A 17,215-nucleotide genomic window follows, 5' to 3' on the forward strand; every position below is an offset into this window, starting at 1 on the left:
CCGAGGACGCCGCGCGCTGGGCGAGGGCGCGGAGCAGCAGGCACGCTCACTGGTGGGAGTGCAAATGGTGCGGCCACCCCGGGAGAGAGCTGGGTGGCCCCTTACAAAACCAAACAGACTGTTACCAGAGGTCATGCTCCTTCCTGTCTGCCCCCGACGAGCTGAAAACACTTCCACACAAGAGCCCGCACGTGGATGTGTATGGAAGCTTTAGTCCTAATTGCCAGAGCGTGGGAGCAAGCAAGAGGTCCTGCGGGAGGTAAGCTTAGGGACACACGTGCTGTGAAACGTCCAGACGCTGGAATGTTACTCGGCACCGAAAAGACATGAGCTGCGAGCCATGAAAAGACGTGGAGGCAACTTAAATGCCTGTTTCTGGGTGAAAGAATCCACTCTGAAAAGCCCATGTGCCGTGGGACTCCAACCATATGACATTCTGCGAAAGGTAAAACCGGATATCGTGAGAACATCACTCGATCACTCATGGGATCGAGCCCCATGTCAGGCTCCCCCGGCCCCCCTCTCCCCCTCTCTCTGTCTCTCTCTAGAAAAAATAAATGTAAGTTTTCTTTAATGTTTATTTATTTTGAGAGAGAGCACAAGTGTGTGAGTGGGGGAGGGGCAGAGAGAGAGAGAGGGAGGGAGAATCCCAAGCAGACTCTGCATTGTCAGCACAGAGCCCAATGCGGGGCTCAAGCTCACAAACTATGAGATCATGACCTGAGCCAAAATCAAGAGTCAGACGCTCAACTGACTGAGCCCCCCAAGCGCCCCTAAGAAAAAAGTGTTTAAAGAATAGCATCCATTATACGAGTAGCCACTCTTTGTGTTACTCTTTTTTTTTTTTAATATTTTTATTTATTTCTAGGAGAGAGAGAGAGAGACAGCGTGAGCAGGGGAGGGTCAGAGAGAGAGGGAGTCACAGACTGAAACAGGCTCCAGGCTCTGAGCTGGCAGTCAGCACAGAGCCCGACACGGGGCTCGAACCCACGAACCGCGAGATCATGACCTAAGCGAAAGTCGGGCACTTAACCGACTAAGCCACCCAGGCGGCCCTCTTTGTGTTACTCTTACTAGTAACAAAATCAAGGTCCCCAGAGCAGGACACAGAGCAGCCTCGCCCAACTCAGAGCCCACATCTCCCCGGCACCAGCCCCACCATCCGTGCCGCAGGTGGGGCAGCGGGATCTGGAAGGGCTTTAGCCAGTAGGGTCCTGGGGTGGGTCATGCCAGCCACTGGCAGCCCACTGGGGACTTCAAGAGACAGGAGCTGCTGAGGGCACAGGGCCATGGCAGGCATGGCCTGGGAGGTACTGGCCAGCTGGAGGGTGCGGGCTTCTGCCTATTACCAGCTTTGTGAACTTGGGCACGTTACTTCGTTCCTTGGTGCCTCGGTTTCCCCATCAGTAAAATGGGGGCAATCCTGCTTTCTAAGATCGCTGTGCCGTCTAGAGGAGGGATGTTCGCGGGCGCTCCGCAGAGCTGAGATTTGGGAAGGCCGGCATGAGAGGCTGCCATCAATGCTATCAGCTGTCACTCACCGAGCCCGGTGCCAAAACAGCTCTGCGCCTTAGCTTACCTCATCCTCGCCCCGCCCCCAAGGAAGCATTACGGCCTCCATGCTCAGGTGGCTTTCCCAAGGCCCCCAGGTCACGAGAGGGATCTGGACCAAGGATCCCTGCCTCTTGGGGTCGAAAGTCCCTGTGGAAGGCACCGCAGCCCGCTGCGAGCCGCCCAGCTGACCGGCACATTCCTCAGGTGGCTGTGACCTGGGAACGGCCAGGAGGGGGGTGGGGAAGCTGGGCAGAAAAGCCCCAGGTAATGTAAATGGAAACTCTAACCGACAGCCCTGCACCTGGTGTTTTTGCATTTCCCAGGACAGCTGAAGGGATTGTGTTTGAAGCTTCGCACTGCAGAGGAAGTCCGTCTGTGGCCATCGGGACAGCTGGACCGGACTCCAAAGCCGCCTCACACCCCAGCCTGGAAATCCGGTGCAGGGGGCTTATTTAAACATCACCCCTGGGGTGACCTGGAACCCATCTGGGAGTCGCCCTGACCTGGGCTAAAAGCCGGACCCGTCCCCACAGGGCGCTCCAATGCCTGGCCTCAGCTTCAGGGGGGAGGTAGCAATGGCCTGTTCCCCCACGGGCTCCTGGGGAATTAAAGGGAGACCGCAGGGCCGCTTGTCCAGGCTGCGCACTGGGAAGCCTGAGCGCCTGGCTCCTTCTGATGCCAACTGTGCGGGCAGCACGCACCACAGACCCCGGCATCACGAGGGAAGCGGTGCTCAAACAGATTACGTAAGCTGCCCAAGGTCGCGCCTAACTGGAAGAACAGGACTGGGAGGCAAGCCCGACTCCCAGGCCCTGGCACTTTCCCTGAGCAGCATTCGTAGCCACCACCGTCAGGGGAAACCAGCCTGCGTGTGTCACCAGGCATCGGCCGCCCGCCGCCACAGCGCACAGGCCTCGGCACTCTGGGGAAACCCCAGGCGCCAGAAGACAAGGTCCGTGGCCTTGAACTACAGTTCGTTGTCAGGCAGCCGTGCGACTGTGCAAGTGACCAGAGCCAAGTTCCTGCATCAGCAGAGCCGGCCCAGCTGTGTCAGACAGACAGACAAGCACGTGCAGAGTGGTCAGGGGCCCGGTGAGGCTGGAGGACGCCTCTGCAGCTGTGCGGGGGCGGGGCGGGGCGGGGACGGGGGACAGCGCAGCCAGCCGGTGCCCGGAGCAGGGCTGATGCCCGCCCAAGGTGGCCGCGGAGGACGAGGAAGTACGAGGCAGGCCCGGCCCAGCCCAGGCCCCACGACGCGGCTGCAGGAAGAAGGCGGCTGGGAGGCCTTCCGATCCGGGTCAGAAATTTTCATCTGAGGTGAGAGGCGGGTGGAGAGTGCCCTTCAGGGACACAAACCAGGACAGTGCCAGACGGAGAGCCAGGAGCTCGCGGGTCCGTGCGTGTCCCTGCGGGCAGCGAGCACGTGAGGGGTTCAGAGGGAGCCCCCTACTTCCCCATTCTGGTGAGCTGGGCTGCGGCGCCCGCACGTGCGGCCTGCCCCCCACAGTCTGCGCGCCCCGCGGTATGTGTTAGGCTTACGTATTTACCATCTCCCCGGACCAGACGCACACCCACCAGGCATTCATTTCAGGAGGCCGTGTAGACTGGAGTTAGAAACCCTCTGATCTACTGGAAGTCTTTCGGAGAGGTGCCTCTAAGAACAATCGAGGGCCTGGGGAGCCTGGGGGGCTCAGTCCATTAAGCGTCCGATTCTTGATTTGTGCTCAGGTCATGCTCTCACAGTCTTGGGTTCAAGCCCCGGGTCTGGCTCTGCGCTGACAGTGCAGAGCCTACTTGGGGTTCTCCCTCTCCCTCTCTTCTCTGCCCCTCCCCGTCTTGCACTCACTCTCTCTCTCTCCCGAAATAAATAAACTTTAAAAAACACACACACACAACGATAAAGACCCTGACAACTATTCCCCCGGGAAGAAAAAGTTCAAGAACTAAAAAGGCAAATCAAGGCCAGATGTTGACTAAAAGGCAGTCTCCAAGTGAACCCACAGCTGAGCTCAGGCTCACAGGATGCGTGGCCGTCTTCTCCAACCTGTGCCCCCGAACTGTGCGCCCCTTGGCCTCCCAGCCCCCGGGACTGTGCCCCTCCTCTCGCCTAGCATGCTGTCCCTGCATGCAGGGCCCCTGGTCACCTGGTGGATTCAGAGGGCACGACTCCCACGGGGTGGGGGGGGGGACACCAGCTTAGCACGCAGCCTCCAACTCCAGCTCTGACACCCCACCGATACATCACCAGGCAGGCTGCCAGGAGCGGCGCCCGCAGGGGAAACGGGCCAGGCAACATGAAAGCGAGAACAAAACCAAAATCGGGTGGGTTATTTTTATCCGCTATAGACTTGCAGGGACGACCCAACAGCCAGAGGGGCATCCCAGGCGCCGGGCGGGTTTCTCTCGCCCTCGGTCCCTTCCCTCCTTCTGTCCCCCGCGCCCCCTCCTTGGGACACTGAGAAAGTGGATCGGGTCAGAGCAAACCGTTCCTCGTTCTGCCTTCTCCGCAGGAAAAACTAATTAGTCTCCAAATATTCGGAATGGGTAATTGCTACCTGAATTAATAAGGGCAAACAGCCGGCAAGAAAACAGTGGTTTACTATTTCTGAGCGCTCGCGTCTCTTCACCGGAGCCCCGGGCTCTGCTGGGAGGGAGGCAGCCTGCGGGACGGGCGGCGGGGCGGCCCCTGCTCCGGGCCCTTGCAGCCCGCCGCGCCAGGAGTCACCCTTGTCCCTCCAACACGCAGCTCGCATGTGCACGCTAACAACGGGCACAGCATGCACACACACACACACACACGGAGGCATGCACCACCCACAGCATGCACACACACAGACACGTGCACACGCACACCAATGCACGCAGCTCGCACGCACAAGCACTACACACACACAGACACACACCACCCACAGCATGCACACACACAGACACGTGCACACACACACCAATGCACGCAGCTCGCACGTACAAGCACTACACACATGCATGCACCACACATATACACACACTATGCACAGACACACATCATCCACACCATGCACACACACATACACGTGCACAGTGACACAGGTGTGCACAGCACATGCACCCCACACACACACCACAGACAGGCACCACCCACAGCATGCACACACACATACACGTGCACACTTATGCAAATGTACACAGCACACACACACACACACACAGGGATGTACCACCTACACCATACGTGCACACTCACCAGTCCACGCAGCACACACACACAAGCATTACACACACACACAAGCATTACCCACATGCACACACACAGGTGCACACATGAGTGCACACAGCACACACCAGGAACATCCAAGGATTCTGAAGAGAATGCATCAAACCAGATCCTCACCCAGGGCTTTCAACAAGTTGCCCCAATCTCCCCAGCTCTGACAAGGGGTATGTAGACCAAACTGGGGGGTCGTGCCGACAGAAGGAGGGAGAAGGGAGAGGAAAGGAAAGTGGAGGAGACCCCGCGGAGAAAACAGGCACCACAGAAGGCCTGCCGCAGCCCCCCTCCACCCGACCAGGGCCACACTCCAGAGTCACGCCCAGAGTGGTCCTGGGGAGCCTGCTGAGTGCCGCCACGGCCATGCTGTGTGACCTCAGATGCATCACTTTCCTTCTCTGCGCCTGGGTTTCTGCCTGCGTAGAGATGAAGGGACTCGGTGCTACCATTTGAACCGTTCCTAGGCGCTGCCCTCCCGGGAGGCTTCACGGTCATCACGGTCTCCCCTGCCCTCAGCCCCTCCCCTCACCCCTGCCGGAGCACTGACCACAGGACTTCCCTCGCACATGGCAGCAAGTGACTTCCTGTGGGGTGACCAGGGCTCTCCGGAGGCGTCCCAGTGTCACGGGGAGCTTGGGCCAGTGACATCCTCCAACCGACACCGCTGTCAGATCGGCACCGGGAATTCTGGGCTGTGTGGACAGCGGCTGTCCGAGCCGGATACATTTCCACGCGAAACTGCCACGGAAACTGTGTCCACGTGATGCAGACAATTCGTCCCTCACTTTTTAAATGTAATGACATGTTGTACACAGTTGTCACGGCTGTGAGTGGAGAGTCCTTTATCTACCAAACAGACACCAATTCTATCGAAGGCTCCATCCTAGATCGAACTGAACCCCCATTAAGGCCACGTCCCGTCTTTGACTTTCATGAGCATTGCGCTACTAGTCTGCTTCTGTGTGCGCATGTCCTATAAATAAAAGTTCTCTGCGTGTAGAACATCTTTAAAGGTTCCTATGTGCCTGGAAACCAAGTCTGGCCTGACACGCAGTAGGTCCTCGGCTGTGGCCGCTTCTGGGGCAGGGGATTAGGGAAGAAAACGCAAGCTTTCTGTAAGCAACACGTTATGTTTGTGAAATGGAAAGAGTACAGGGGAAATAAAATGCAGCCACTGTTTAAACCCCTTTAAAGTGGTTTGATTAGCGGGTCTGGATGGGGCAGGAGCAGGGCCACGTAATCACGGAACGAAGGGAGGAATTTGGGAAGTATCCGGCAGAGGGAGGGGCCAGGAGCCCCCGCTTTGTGGGGTCAGCTCTCCCCTGGCCTGGCGGGGACAGGATGGCTCGGACCCTGCTCTGTGCACTCACCTGGCGCCTGGGTGTTCTTTAGTCTCTGAGGACTTCCATTTCCTTGTGTATAAAACGGGGTACCCGCTCAGCAGGTCAAATGGATCAACAAAGAGCCCCCCGCGCAGAGGGGCCGCCATCCGTGAGGGTTCTGCCACTTTCCATCATGTTCCAGAGCAGAGGAAAAGAAAAACTAATCTCACCGCACCTCCTCAAGTCCTCACTCCTCTCCAGCTTCCCCCCCGCCTCACTGGGGCCCCCAACCCGATCTCAGGGCTTACCGACTCTGACAACACCACCTCTTTGGGTCCAAATGCAAGCACACCTGGAAATCCCAAGATGATTGGGGCTCCGGAGTAGCTCAGTCTGACTTCGGCTCAGGTCATGATCTCACAGTTCGTGAGTTCAAGCCCCATGTCAGGCTCTGTGCTGACAGCTCAGAGCCTGGAGCCTGCTTCAGATTCTGTGTCTCCCTCTCTCTCTCTGCCCCTTCCCTGCTTGTGATCTGTCTCTCTCTCAAAAATAAATAAACATTAGAAATCCCAAGATGATTAATAACTAAGAAAGATAACCCCTTTTGTCACTAATCATATAAGGCAATAAACCTATTGGCCAATGTCTTCTCTTTATTTACTTTTCCAGGAAAACACAGCGAGCCAAGAACACAGATACACAGCAACTCCAGGCTTGAGCAAGGATGTTCTTAAAAATCCCCGTGATGTTTACAGAGCTCAGTGACCTTCCCCCTCGCAGGGACACGCCCGGAGTTAGGAGTCGGGACCCGTGCAAACCTGAACGTAGAGAGAGGCCCTGCGGGCGAGAGTGCAAAGTGCAGTGGCCTCGCACATGGTCCAGCTGTGATCGCCCAGCGCTGAGCAGCCCACACCCCCACCAGGATCCACAGGCGTCCGTAATCCCAGCTCACCTACGGCCGCGTGACCTCAGGAATCAATGACTTTAGCCGCGAGGCCCAGCCTCCTCGTCTGTACGGGGGCGTCTCCTTCCTCGAGGGTCCTCAGAAGATCCCATGAGATAAAGCAGACCAGCTGGGGGACAAGGGCTGATGTCATCACATTCCTGCAGGCCCCGGGGGGCTGTTCGCCTGCTCAGAGGAGCTCATGTCTGTGAAACAGTGTGAGGACATGCAAAGCCAGGACTTTAGACACCACAGAGCCAGCCCTGGGCCCCCAACCGGCTGGAGTCCCCAGGACTCGGAAGGGTGCGCCTAGAATCGCCAGAAGTCACCGAAGGCTCCGGGACATTCCTGCACACCCTCCACCTGCTCAGCGCTTGCCCTCCCCACGGGCCTGCCTCCCCTCTGCCCCAAGAGCACAGTGTCCCCAGTTCCCCAGCTGAGAATCAGCTGCTGGCCCTCTCCAGGGAGACACTTTGAACGCCTCAAGTGCCCCTGTCCAGGGAACATCAGAGAGCACGACACTTCCCACTGCACCCTTAAACCCCATGCCCTGTGAACGACCGTTCTCGCAGTGCCTACGGGACGTGACCTGGGAGCCTCGCTTCGACCAGTGAGTCACTGGGCCCCCCGGACCCCGTGCCCCAAAGCCGCTGCAGGGACGGGTGAGATGACCCCCAGTGGAGGGGCTAAGAGGCGTTATGCCTGGATTTGCACCTTTACCCCAGTCACTAAACAGCTATATCTCTATAAGCCTCTCCTCCGCTTTCTTACAGGTTCATGGGTTAAACATTTTTAATTTTAGAAATAATTGCAAACAATTGAAGAGCACACACTGGCTCCCAGCTCCCGATCTCTCCATGCAGAGGGGACAATATTTTTAGGCCTATTCAAGTTACTCACCCTGGCCGCGAATGAAATATTAATGAAAGGTTATGCTTGCAGCCTTCAGAAAATGATTACTCGAGACAGCAATTATATTTTCCCCTTTTCTGTGTAATAAAACCGCACCTCACTGCGCAGTAGGAATTAATAATTCCGAGCCCTGTTGTTACAGAGGCGGCATCAAAGCGGAAGAGAAGGCATACCCCAGAGGGAAAACACAAACACGTTTAGGCCCACAAAGAAAGTGGGTGACTTCAAAAGAGCAGGATTCTATATTCAGGGCTGGGATTGGCTCTCAAGGTCATTAACTACTCTAGCCGACTGAAAGAGTGGCCCAGTTACAAAGCACACAGAGAAACAGAAATTAGAGCAGGGCATAGCGACAGCCCCAAGTCCGGGTCACTCGGCACGGCCCGCAGCCTGGCAGGTACCTGGAGCCGATCGGCCAACTCCCCAGAATCCTTCCAAGGGACTCGAAAACTCAGGACAGCCAACTGCCGTCAGAGCCAACAGCTCACTAGCTTCCCAGCAATTTCCACGTGAGAAGAAAGAGGACACCCGACAGCCTGGAGCACAGCGATAAGAATGGCGGTCATTTATTGAACACCTACTACTTGCCAGGCAAACGCAGAGGCAGGAATTCCCATCTTCCCCTGACAGTAAAAAAGCACTGAGCCGTGGAAAGGTTCAATGACTTGCACAGGGTCACGCGGAAAGTGGCAGAATTGGGATTCGAGCCGACCTCAAAGACGGGGAAGGCGGTCTGCATCTGCCCTGATCCCCGTGTGTCCCCAGGGTCCCCGTACCATGCTGCCTGGCCCACGGCAGGGGCTCAAGAAATTTTACTGGTTTAACGAATGCGTGGTTAACCCGAATGGAACATCGGTGCTGGGAAGGCAAAACTCCGCAACAGACTCCAAAAGAAAAATCAGTTGTGCCTTTTTTTTTTTTTAATACGAACGCTTCGTGAATTTGGGTGCCATCCTGGTGCACGGGCCACGCTGGTCTTCTCTGTGTCGCTTCAATTTCAGTCTCTGCGCCGCTGCAGAGAGCACAAGAAAAAACACTTGTGACTTTCAGTACATCCCAGGGTTCAGGGAACTGGGCTGGGTGGGGGAAAGGGCAGGCAGGCACACCCCGTGACAACAGGCGCCCATCACCACCGCCTACCCAGTGCAAGCTCTGAGTTTACCCCTAGCAGACCCTGTCAAATAGTTTTCCTAAGACAGGCTATAATAATCCACAAGCTTGGTGGCATAGGGCGTGAAGCAATGAGGGTTTTATCTTGTTCTGTGACGATGTGGAAATCAGAAATTTTTCATGATACTCCCTTGAGGAACCTTCAGTGACCGTGTCAGATCATGTCCCGGCCCTCGGGGGGTGGGGGCTGCCCACTGCCCTACAGCCCTTTCTGGAAACTCTGGGGCAAATGAGAAGAACCTCACGGCCTTGTCTTAGAGAACAAGGTCACAGGTTGCAACGGAAAGATAGCTGGGTAGCTGTGATGTGGCCCAGATCATGTGGCCGGGAGCGGGGCCCCCACCAGGCAGGGGAGAATCTGCTGACCCTACCAGAGGTGAGAGAGCTGCTGAGGCAGGGGGAACAGAGCTGTCCTGGGGTCACGGAGGTGGGGGTGAGGGCTTCCCCTTCAACGGGGAAGAGCCGGGCTTCCCAAGGGCTTTGTGTGTGGAGGGAAGGGCCCAGGAAGGCCAAGAAATGGCCAGCGGGGTGGTGGGGCCGACCGCCTGCTGGGTGGGTTCTTCGGGCCCTGGGATTCTTCTGGAAATTGCAGCATTTCTGTGCACACGTGAGGAGCTGGGGCAGCCCTTTCTGACCGGAAAGCCAGGAGGGGCGGGAGAGGATGTGAGAGGGGGCTTGGAGGGGCACGCAGAGACACCCCGGCTCTTCAAGCCCAGGGAGCGCACTGGGGTGGACTGAGTATTCCTTAAAGCAGGCCGGATAACAGGGCCCAGGCTGGCGAGAGGGCAGGTGGGCAGCAGCCAGAGGAAGGGCCAGCCATTTACTGAGTGTCCAGTGCATGCTCGGTGCTGAGTACAACGTCAGAAAGCACAAATACAGCCCCTGCGGATCAAGCCGGGAACAGGGCACCAGTGCCTCCGGGGTGTAGCCAGACGCAGCACCAAGGGCCCACGTCTGCCGCGGAATCGCGATAGAGCCTCTGCAGCCCCCGTGTGCACAGGTCCTGCCCGGGGCAGTGCATCCACAGAGGGCTCAGGTGAAGCGGGACGTGGCCCTGAGACCCCGCCAGCCCCAGGCCCCAGGAGACCCCCAGACGGATCAGGACACGCTGGGGGGAAGCCGGAACAGCACCAAGGCCAAATGGGTCCATTGACACTCATCATCCTTGGTGGTCCCAGAGCCCAGAGGTGGCAACCACCCCCCCCCCCCCTTCCTCCTGCCCTGCCTTAACCTCGAAGTCCTTCCCTGCTCCGCAGGGCTTGGCCAGAGAAGCCACAGCGGGAAAGGCAGAAGAGAGAAAGAGGGGCGGCAGGCAGGCAGTCGGCCCTGGCGCAGAGCAGCCTGGGGACGCCATTCACAGCATAACAGAGTCCCCAGGAAGCGCCCAGGGCCCTTCCCAGCCTTCCTGACCTGCTTCGAGTGAGTGAGTTGGGGCCCGGGTCAAGGAGGCTCAGGACAGGCGTGAGAGAGCAGGCGGGTCCACAGGGGCCGCTGGAAGGCTCACCGCGGCGGAGCGGAGCCCGGGCTGGGCTCCCCGGCGAGGGGGCGGCCTGACGGCGGGCGGTGGCCAGCGCTGACCACAGATGCCCCAGCCTTCACGTGCGTCTGAGGGAGTGGCATCTGTGTGAAGAAGTGGGAATGTTCCAAGAACCAGATCCTCCTTCCCTCTTCCAGAAAATTCAGGTCATTTTCCAGGAATGTTGAGGAAGTCAGAGAAGCAGCCTTCCACAGCCCTGAAATGCAGGGCACCGGCCTGGGCGCAGGTCCCAGCTCCTGTTCTGAGCGGAGGGGGTCCAGAGGGCGGGGGCCAGGGCCGCCGCCACCCCCACCAGCCCCGGGTCTGCGGGAAAGAGGCTTCCCTGGTGTACTGTGGCTGCCCTGCTCCCTCCCGCTGAGGCCTCTCCCAGCGGGGACAGGATGCCCCAGGATAGGACAGGGGAGGGACGCCTGGGGTGTGGGCACCTCCCCGCCCAGGGGGCCTGGGGGGTGGGGGGCGCAGCTCAGGCAGGCGGAGGGACGCCCCACTCCTGCCCTGGAGATGCCCCCTGACGGCGAAACGCCTGCTCGCGGCCGTGGGGCAGGGGCGCTCTGCCCGAGGCACGCGGGCACCCCACGCTCACGCGTTCATTTCCTAACACGCCCTGAATGGCTCACGACGCACATTCTTAAAACAGAAGCGGTCCCAGAGCGGGGGAGACTCGCGCTCACCCGACCCAATGCAGAGTGACTGCCAACCCAGGGCGGGGCGGGGACAAGCGCCGGCGCGGGCACGGAGGGCACAGAGGGGCGCCCCCCCCCCAGGCCAGGCCGGAGCGCGGGCGGGCGTGCAGAGCGCGGAAAGGGGGAGCGGGTCCGCGGCCCGGGGGCCCCGGTGCTCGGCTCAGGGCTGGATTGAGGAAGCTGGGGTCGGGGCACCAGACAGGAGTCCTCGTTGCTGAATTCCCCCCGCAGGCACCAGCGCGAAGAGGAACACGCGTCCCAGGCCACCTGCGCCCGCCCTTCCCGCCGGCTCAGAGAAGCGGGCAGCAGCGTCCGCAGCGCGGGCGCAGGTTCGGCGGCGGCGGGACCCGCCCGCCACCTCTCGCGCGAGGAGGCTGCGGCCCCGGGGCGGGGCTTGGGGAGGCCCCGCCCACCCCACGCTCGCCCCGCCCCGCCCCGCCCTCCTGGGGTGAACCTCCCAGCCCCGGGCGCCTGGCACCTTGCAGCGCCTCCCTCCTGACATCTCCCGTGACTCAGAACCACCTCTTTTTAAGCCCGTTTCATTGCTCCAGACTTTTTTAGAGGAAGCCTTTCAGGATTCCTGGACCCAGGTATAATGTTTCTCTTTTAATCACCCCACCTCCCCACCCCCACCCTCGCAATTTGTGCAAATCTCTAAGCAGGCTGATCAGACTGTGCTTCGGGCAGATGCCCGTGGACACTGTGGGGATGGGGGGGGGGTCCTCGAGGACTCTCCGTGGAACGGAACGGAGAGGACTCGCATGCCTTCCCCTGCACGCGATTCCAGCGCACACCCAGCCTTCTCCTGCGGACCCTCACCACCCAGAATAGCACCCCGGGCCCTGCCTTTGGGCTGAAGTTTCCTCCGGCTCCTGGGAACCGCCCCAAGGCAGTCTTGGGGGGCATCTCAGCTGGTGTCTGCCACACCTAACAGTGGGCTCCGTGTCAGAGCCACAGTGAAGCCGGAAGACAGTGTTGGTCGTGTGCAAGGGTGTGTGGCAGAGAAGGAAGAGTGTGAGCCTGCGGGTCAGGGAGACCCACGTGCCAACTCTGCCTGCCACACCCCGTGGTTGTGCTTAGGCAGCCTCCCCGAGCCTCAGTTTCTTCAGCTGTAAAATAGGAACAATAATAGATACCTTGCAGGCGTCCTGTAAGATTGAAGAGAAGTGTGGGCACCTATGGGCTCTCAGTAAGCATTAGCCATTACTGGACACCCAGTGCAGCATGGAAATTAAGAACACAAGCTCTGGACCCAAATTACCTGGCTTTACCCCATGTTTATTGTGTAACCTTGGACAAGTTTCCTCACCTGTCTGTGCCTTGGTTTTCTCATCCATGAAATGGGTATAATATGCTTAACAGTTACAGTTTCTGTTTGGGGGGGGATGAAAAGTTTGGGAAATAGTGGTGGGGGCTGCACACCACTGTAAATGTAATTAATGTCATTGAATTGTCACTTAGGGCGGTTTCAATGGACATTTTTACATTACATATATTTTATCACAATTTTACCAAGTTAATAATGTAATATGCCAGGAAGCAATGAATTATGTGATATGAATTATGTCTCAATAAAACTGTTTTTAAAAAATAAAAATACGTGGAGATAATAAGAGCTACCTATGGGGCGCCCAGGTGGCTCAGTCGGTTAAGAGTCGAACTTCGGCTGAGATCACGATCTCACAGTTTTCGGTGTTTGAGCCCCAAATTAGGCTCTCTGCTGTCAGTATGGAGCCTGCTTTGGATCCTCTGTATCTCTCTCTCTCTCCCTCTCCTTCTCTCTCTCTCTCTCTCTGCCCCTCCCTGGCTTACATGCACGAGCTCTCTCTCTTTCTCTCTCTCACTCTCAAAGATAAACATTAAAAAGAATTGTTAATAATAATAATATGCCTACCTGAAAGGGTCGTATATTAAATATACATCATCCATCCTTTAATTTAATCTTTACAAGAATCCTCCAAGTGCAAAAGTATTTTTATTTGTCTTATGGGTAAGGAAATTGATGGTATAGGCATGCACGCACTTCCCGTCGGCTCCGGGCTCTGTTTCTCGAACCCTGACTGACATCAGCTGCAACCTTCCTCATCCATGTGGAACCAAAGCAACCCGCCCGCTGTGGCCACAAGCCACCAGCACCAGAGCCCCTGAAATGTGCTCTTGGTCACACCTCAGCATCGAGAGCCCGCAACTCCATCACTTTCCCGAGGAAGGAGAAGCACAACTGGGTTTGGGGATCTGTGAAAGTCTGGGTTTTCTGGGGCCTTTTGTATTTTGTTTTAGGATCCTTTCTCAGTACTATTATTCAAACCACACAGAAATGTCTGAAATTTCCACTTCTAAGCTGCCCGTAAGTCACCTGACATGAACGGTGCGAGGTGACAGTTGAAGATTTAAGAAGCCACCGTGCTCAGAAGCAAGGAAGGGCTGCTGTGTTGAAGGTGCCCTGGAAGTGATCAGATTCCTGGCAACGGAGTGTGGAACTCGGTCCCGCAAGCACTTCTAGAAGCTTCTCCTCAGTGATATCAGCTCCCACACCCCATCTTTTTTTTTCACCCTGTGTTTTTCATGTGTGGGTGGAGTTAGACCTTTCTTACTTTTTTGGTAAGTGTAACTTTATGTTTATTATTTTACAGTGTTATATTAGTTTCAGGTATACCATCTAGTGATGCGACACTTCTGCACATTACCGGGGGCTCATCACGACAAGTGCACCCCTTAACCCCCATCACCTGTGGAGCCCAAATCCCCACCGACCTCCCCTCTGGTAACCAGCAGATTGCCCTCTGTAATTAAAAGTCTGTCTCTCCGTTTCTCTCTCACTCTCTCTCTCCTTCTTCCCTTTGCTTGTTTCTTAAATTCCACATCTGAGTGAAATCATACGCTCTTCCCACACCCCATCGTCAACACAGCTCTGAGCTCACAAACAGGAGCCTGGCCCTCAGCTACTGGCAAAGCAGGAGAAGACGCTGGGCTCCAGGAAAGGGGCCAGCTGGTCTCAGAGGCTGGGGGCCGGCAGGCCAGGCAGCCAGAAATGGACCGTTCCCTGTGTGTATGTCCAGCTTTGCCTGCGCTTCCTACAGTGGAACTCGCCTTGGACCCCTGGGGACGCTGGGGTAGGCCTGGGCAAGCCGCAGGATCACAGTGCCAAGGGTCCCGGAGGCAGGATTCGAGCCCAGATTCAGAAGATAGGGCAATGGGTACAGAGCCAGAGGGGCTCCTGGCTGGTTTGTTTACTGCCCAGACCAGGCTTCGGAGGTGAGCGCTGCAGAGTGGAGTAGAGAGGGGCTGCAGCAAAGCCCAGGGGCGGGGAGGGGGGGAGGGAGAGGGGAGAGCCTGGGCATGCTGGGCGCGGAGTAAGCACCAGTCACGTCCACACAGCCATGAGTGGAGCCAGCCAGGGGCCAGGCCAGACCCCACAACGGGGGCAGCAAAGGCGGTCCCGGGAAAGGTCACCTCTCCAGAGCCCGAGCAGCTCATTTCAAACCAAGACAGGGCCTGGAAAGCTCAAGACAGCACCCCACAAATCTGAAACCCGCCCCAAGTCTGAAACCTGCCCCAAATTTGGGACAGGAGTGTGACGAAACCCAAAGATGGGCGTTCGGAAGGTCCAAAAACGTTTCAATTCGACCCACTTTTTCTTGAACGTGAGAAAACGAGGTTAGAGAGCAGACTGCACTTGGTGGAGCCGCAGGAATAGCAGGGGCTCGCCGGCTGCCCAGGGCACCCCGACCGCTCCCGGGCTGGGGGCCCAGCTGTGAATCCCAGGCATCTGCCCAGCCCAGCGGGAAGGGCACATCTGACCCTCGGAGGCTGCGGGCTTCACTCTGGGCTGAGCCCAGTGAGACCCGAAGGAGTCCGGGGTGCTGAGTGCGCACCAGGGAGGGGAGGAAGTGAGCTGGCCAACTTCTGCTTTCCCTCCCCCACTGGCCTTCCTGGGGGGGTGGCCCTTCACCCGTGTGGGGGCTGGGGAACCTGGCTTTCCCCTAGACACTCTGCCCGCCAGAAGGATGCCAGGCAGGACACAACCAGTGGCACTCCTGGGTCCCCCCTGTCTCCCAGGTCCCGGATCATTGTCTCACCCAAGGTGGCCTCCAGCCGCCCCCTACTTGGACTGCGGCGACAAATGTCACCAAAGCTGCCAGCGCACCGTGGGTGCCACGGACAGTGGCAGGGCTTTGCAGCAAGCCTGGGTGCTGCGGGCCCAGGTACAACCAGGGGAAGCCCTCCAGCCCTCTGGTTTCCCCCCACCCTGACCCCAGAAGCAGAGCTTGAGTCCTGAGCCCCGCCCCTCCCCCTCCCCCCTCCCCCTTCCCCCTCCCTGTTCCAGTGGAATAGCCAACAGCTGGGTTATAAATACCAGTTTGGCACACCGCACTAAATGCCCAATGTCTCTAGCTCTTGAACCAACTTGGTGTAAGGCCATCCACATTTTACAGATCTGGAAACCAGCACCTGGAGGGACAGCCAGCCAGTGGCAGAGGCCCCCCCTTGGAGCCGGGTCCACCTGCCGGAGCCTCATGCCCCTCCCCTTAGAGCCTCTGGCCTTGAGCAGCCCGCCTCACTCTCCTCTGCTCAGGGTCCACACTGACCCCACTGGCCTTCCCGAGCCCCATGGAGTCCCCCAGCACTCAGGTAAGAGTCTCCAAAGCAGTTCAAGCAGAAGAGCCTGGCACCCCAGAACATGACTCCGGAAGGTGGGAAGAAAGATGCCCTGGGCTCCGTGCTCCCGTTATCCTGTGTCCCAAAGTCCGGTTCCCTTTGCTCTTCCCGTCCTGGCTCACCGGGTGATCTCACTGCTGTTATCCCTCTTCCACAGGTGGGGAAACTAAGGCACAGAGAGGCTGCATGGGCCCCCCGGGGTGTTCGCAGTGCTGAACACCAGAGCTGGGACACAGCTCCAGGCCTGCCTCCCCACAGAGAGCGGCGCCTGGTGAGACGGAGCTCGGGAGCCACCCCGCCTCCAGCAAGGCCTGTCTTCCCTCCTCCAAAGTGCACAGCAGCTGGGCCACGCACCCTGACTGCTTCCTGCAGGGAAGGGGGAGGAGGGACTGCCGTGTACAACCCCGAAGGGCAGTGTGGTGTCTTTTGAACTCTTAGAAATCGTACCCTCTTCTACCTTCCAGGAATCATCACGGGTGAGCCAGGAGGGCCGGCTCCCTGATCTGTGGACTCACTCTGCTCTGGGACATGAGGCTGAAATAGGCACCGGCTGTAGCTTCGTCGGGTCACTAGGACCCACGCCATAGCCCACTTCCTACAACCCAAGGAGAAGCTCGCTCGGAGCTGGCCGGCCACCTGGTTACAGAAGAAATCTTAGCTAAAGAGACTTGCCCGACACCATCAGTGCACTGGGAGTGCCCGGGGAGATGGAAGGCATCGCCGCCCAGCACTGCAGTCAGAGGTGGTGGGCGCTCAGCGCAGACGTTGTTTCATGGAATGACTGAATATTTACACCTTTAAACGTCCGCAAGCTGAGAAGTCACAGTAAGGATGAGTCAAAGAATGAAGGTGGTATCATGGTTCCTGAGAAAAGGTGTCTGCCCTGTGGCCCACAGATGGATGTGGCACAGCCTTCTCCGTCCCCTTGTCTACCTCTCATCAAAGGCCTTGTGACATGTACCACCTCTCCAAGCTTCTAAATTTTCTTCACGCCGCTTTCTGGCTCTCTGGACGGATTTGGAGGGAGTTGTTAGGTGTGTGCTTTTTAAGGCTGTGATTCTGTAGTGTTAAAATCTAGCACTTAATAAAATGACTGCTTATTTGCAATGAATCTCAATGCTCTAGAAGGTTCCTTCTTAGAAATGGAAGCTGGTTCTTATAAATATTTGGTTAATCAGTCATACTATC

The 17,215-nt window shown here is 57.6% G+C and overlaps 1 long non-coding RNA gene and 1 other non-coding gene across 2 annotated transcripts; both read right to left on the reverse strand.

Annotated features, from left to right (window-relative positions):
* Nucleotides 1–8,887: 8,887 nt before the first annotated feature.
* LOC120231162 lies at nt 8,888–10,993 on the reverse strand. Its single transcript, XR_005528275.1, has 2 exons — nt 10,559–10,993; nt 8,888–8,967 (listed from the first exon to the last, which is right to left on the reverse strand). It is a non-coding gene; the product is annotated as an uncharacterized LOC120231162 (long non-coding RNA).
* LOC120231169 lies at nt 8,897–9,003 on the reverse strand. Its single transcript, XR_005528278.1, has one exon. It is a non-coding gene; the product is annotated as a U6 spliceosomal RNA (small nuclear RNA).
* Nucleotides 10,994–17,215: the final 6,222 nt, after the last annotated feature.

Source organism: Hyaena hyaena, unplaced genomic scaffold (genome assembly GCF_003009895.1).
Source record: "Hyaena hyaena isolate Hyena2069 unplaced genomic scaffold, ASM300989v1 scaffold_53, whole genome shotgun sequence".
NCBI lineage: Eukaryota > Metazoa > Chordata > Mammalia > Carnivora > Hyaenidae > Hyaena > Hyaena hyaena.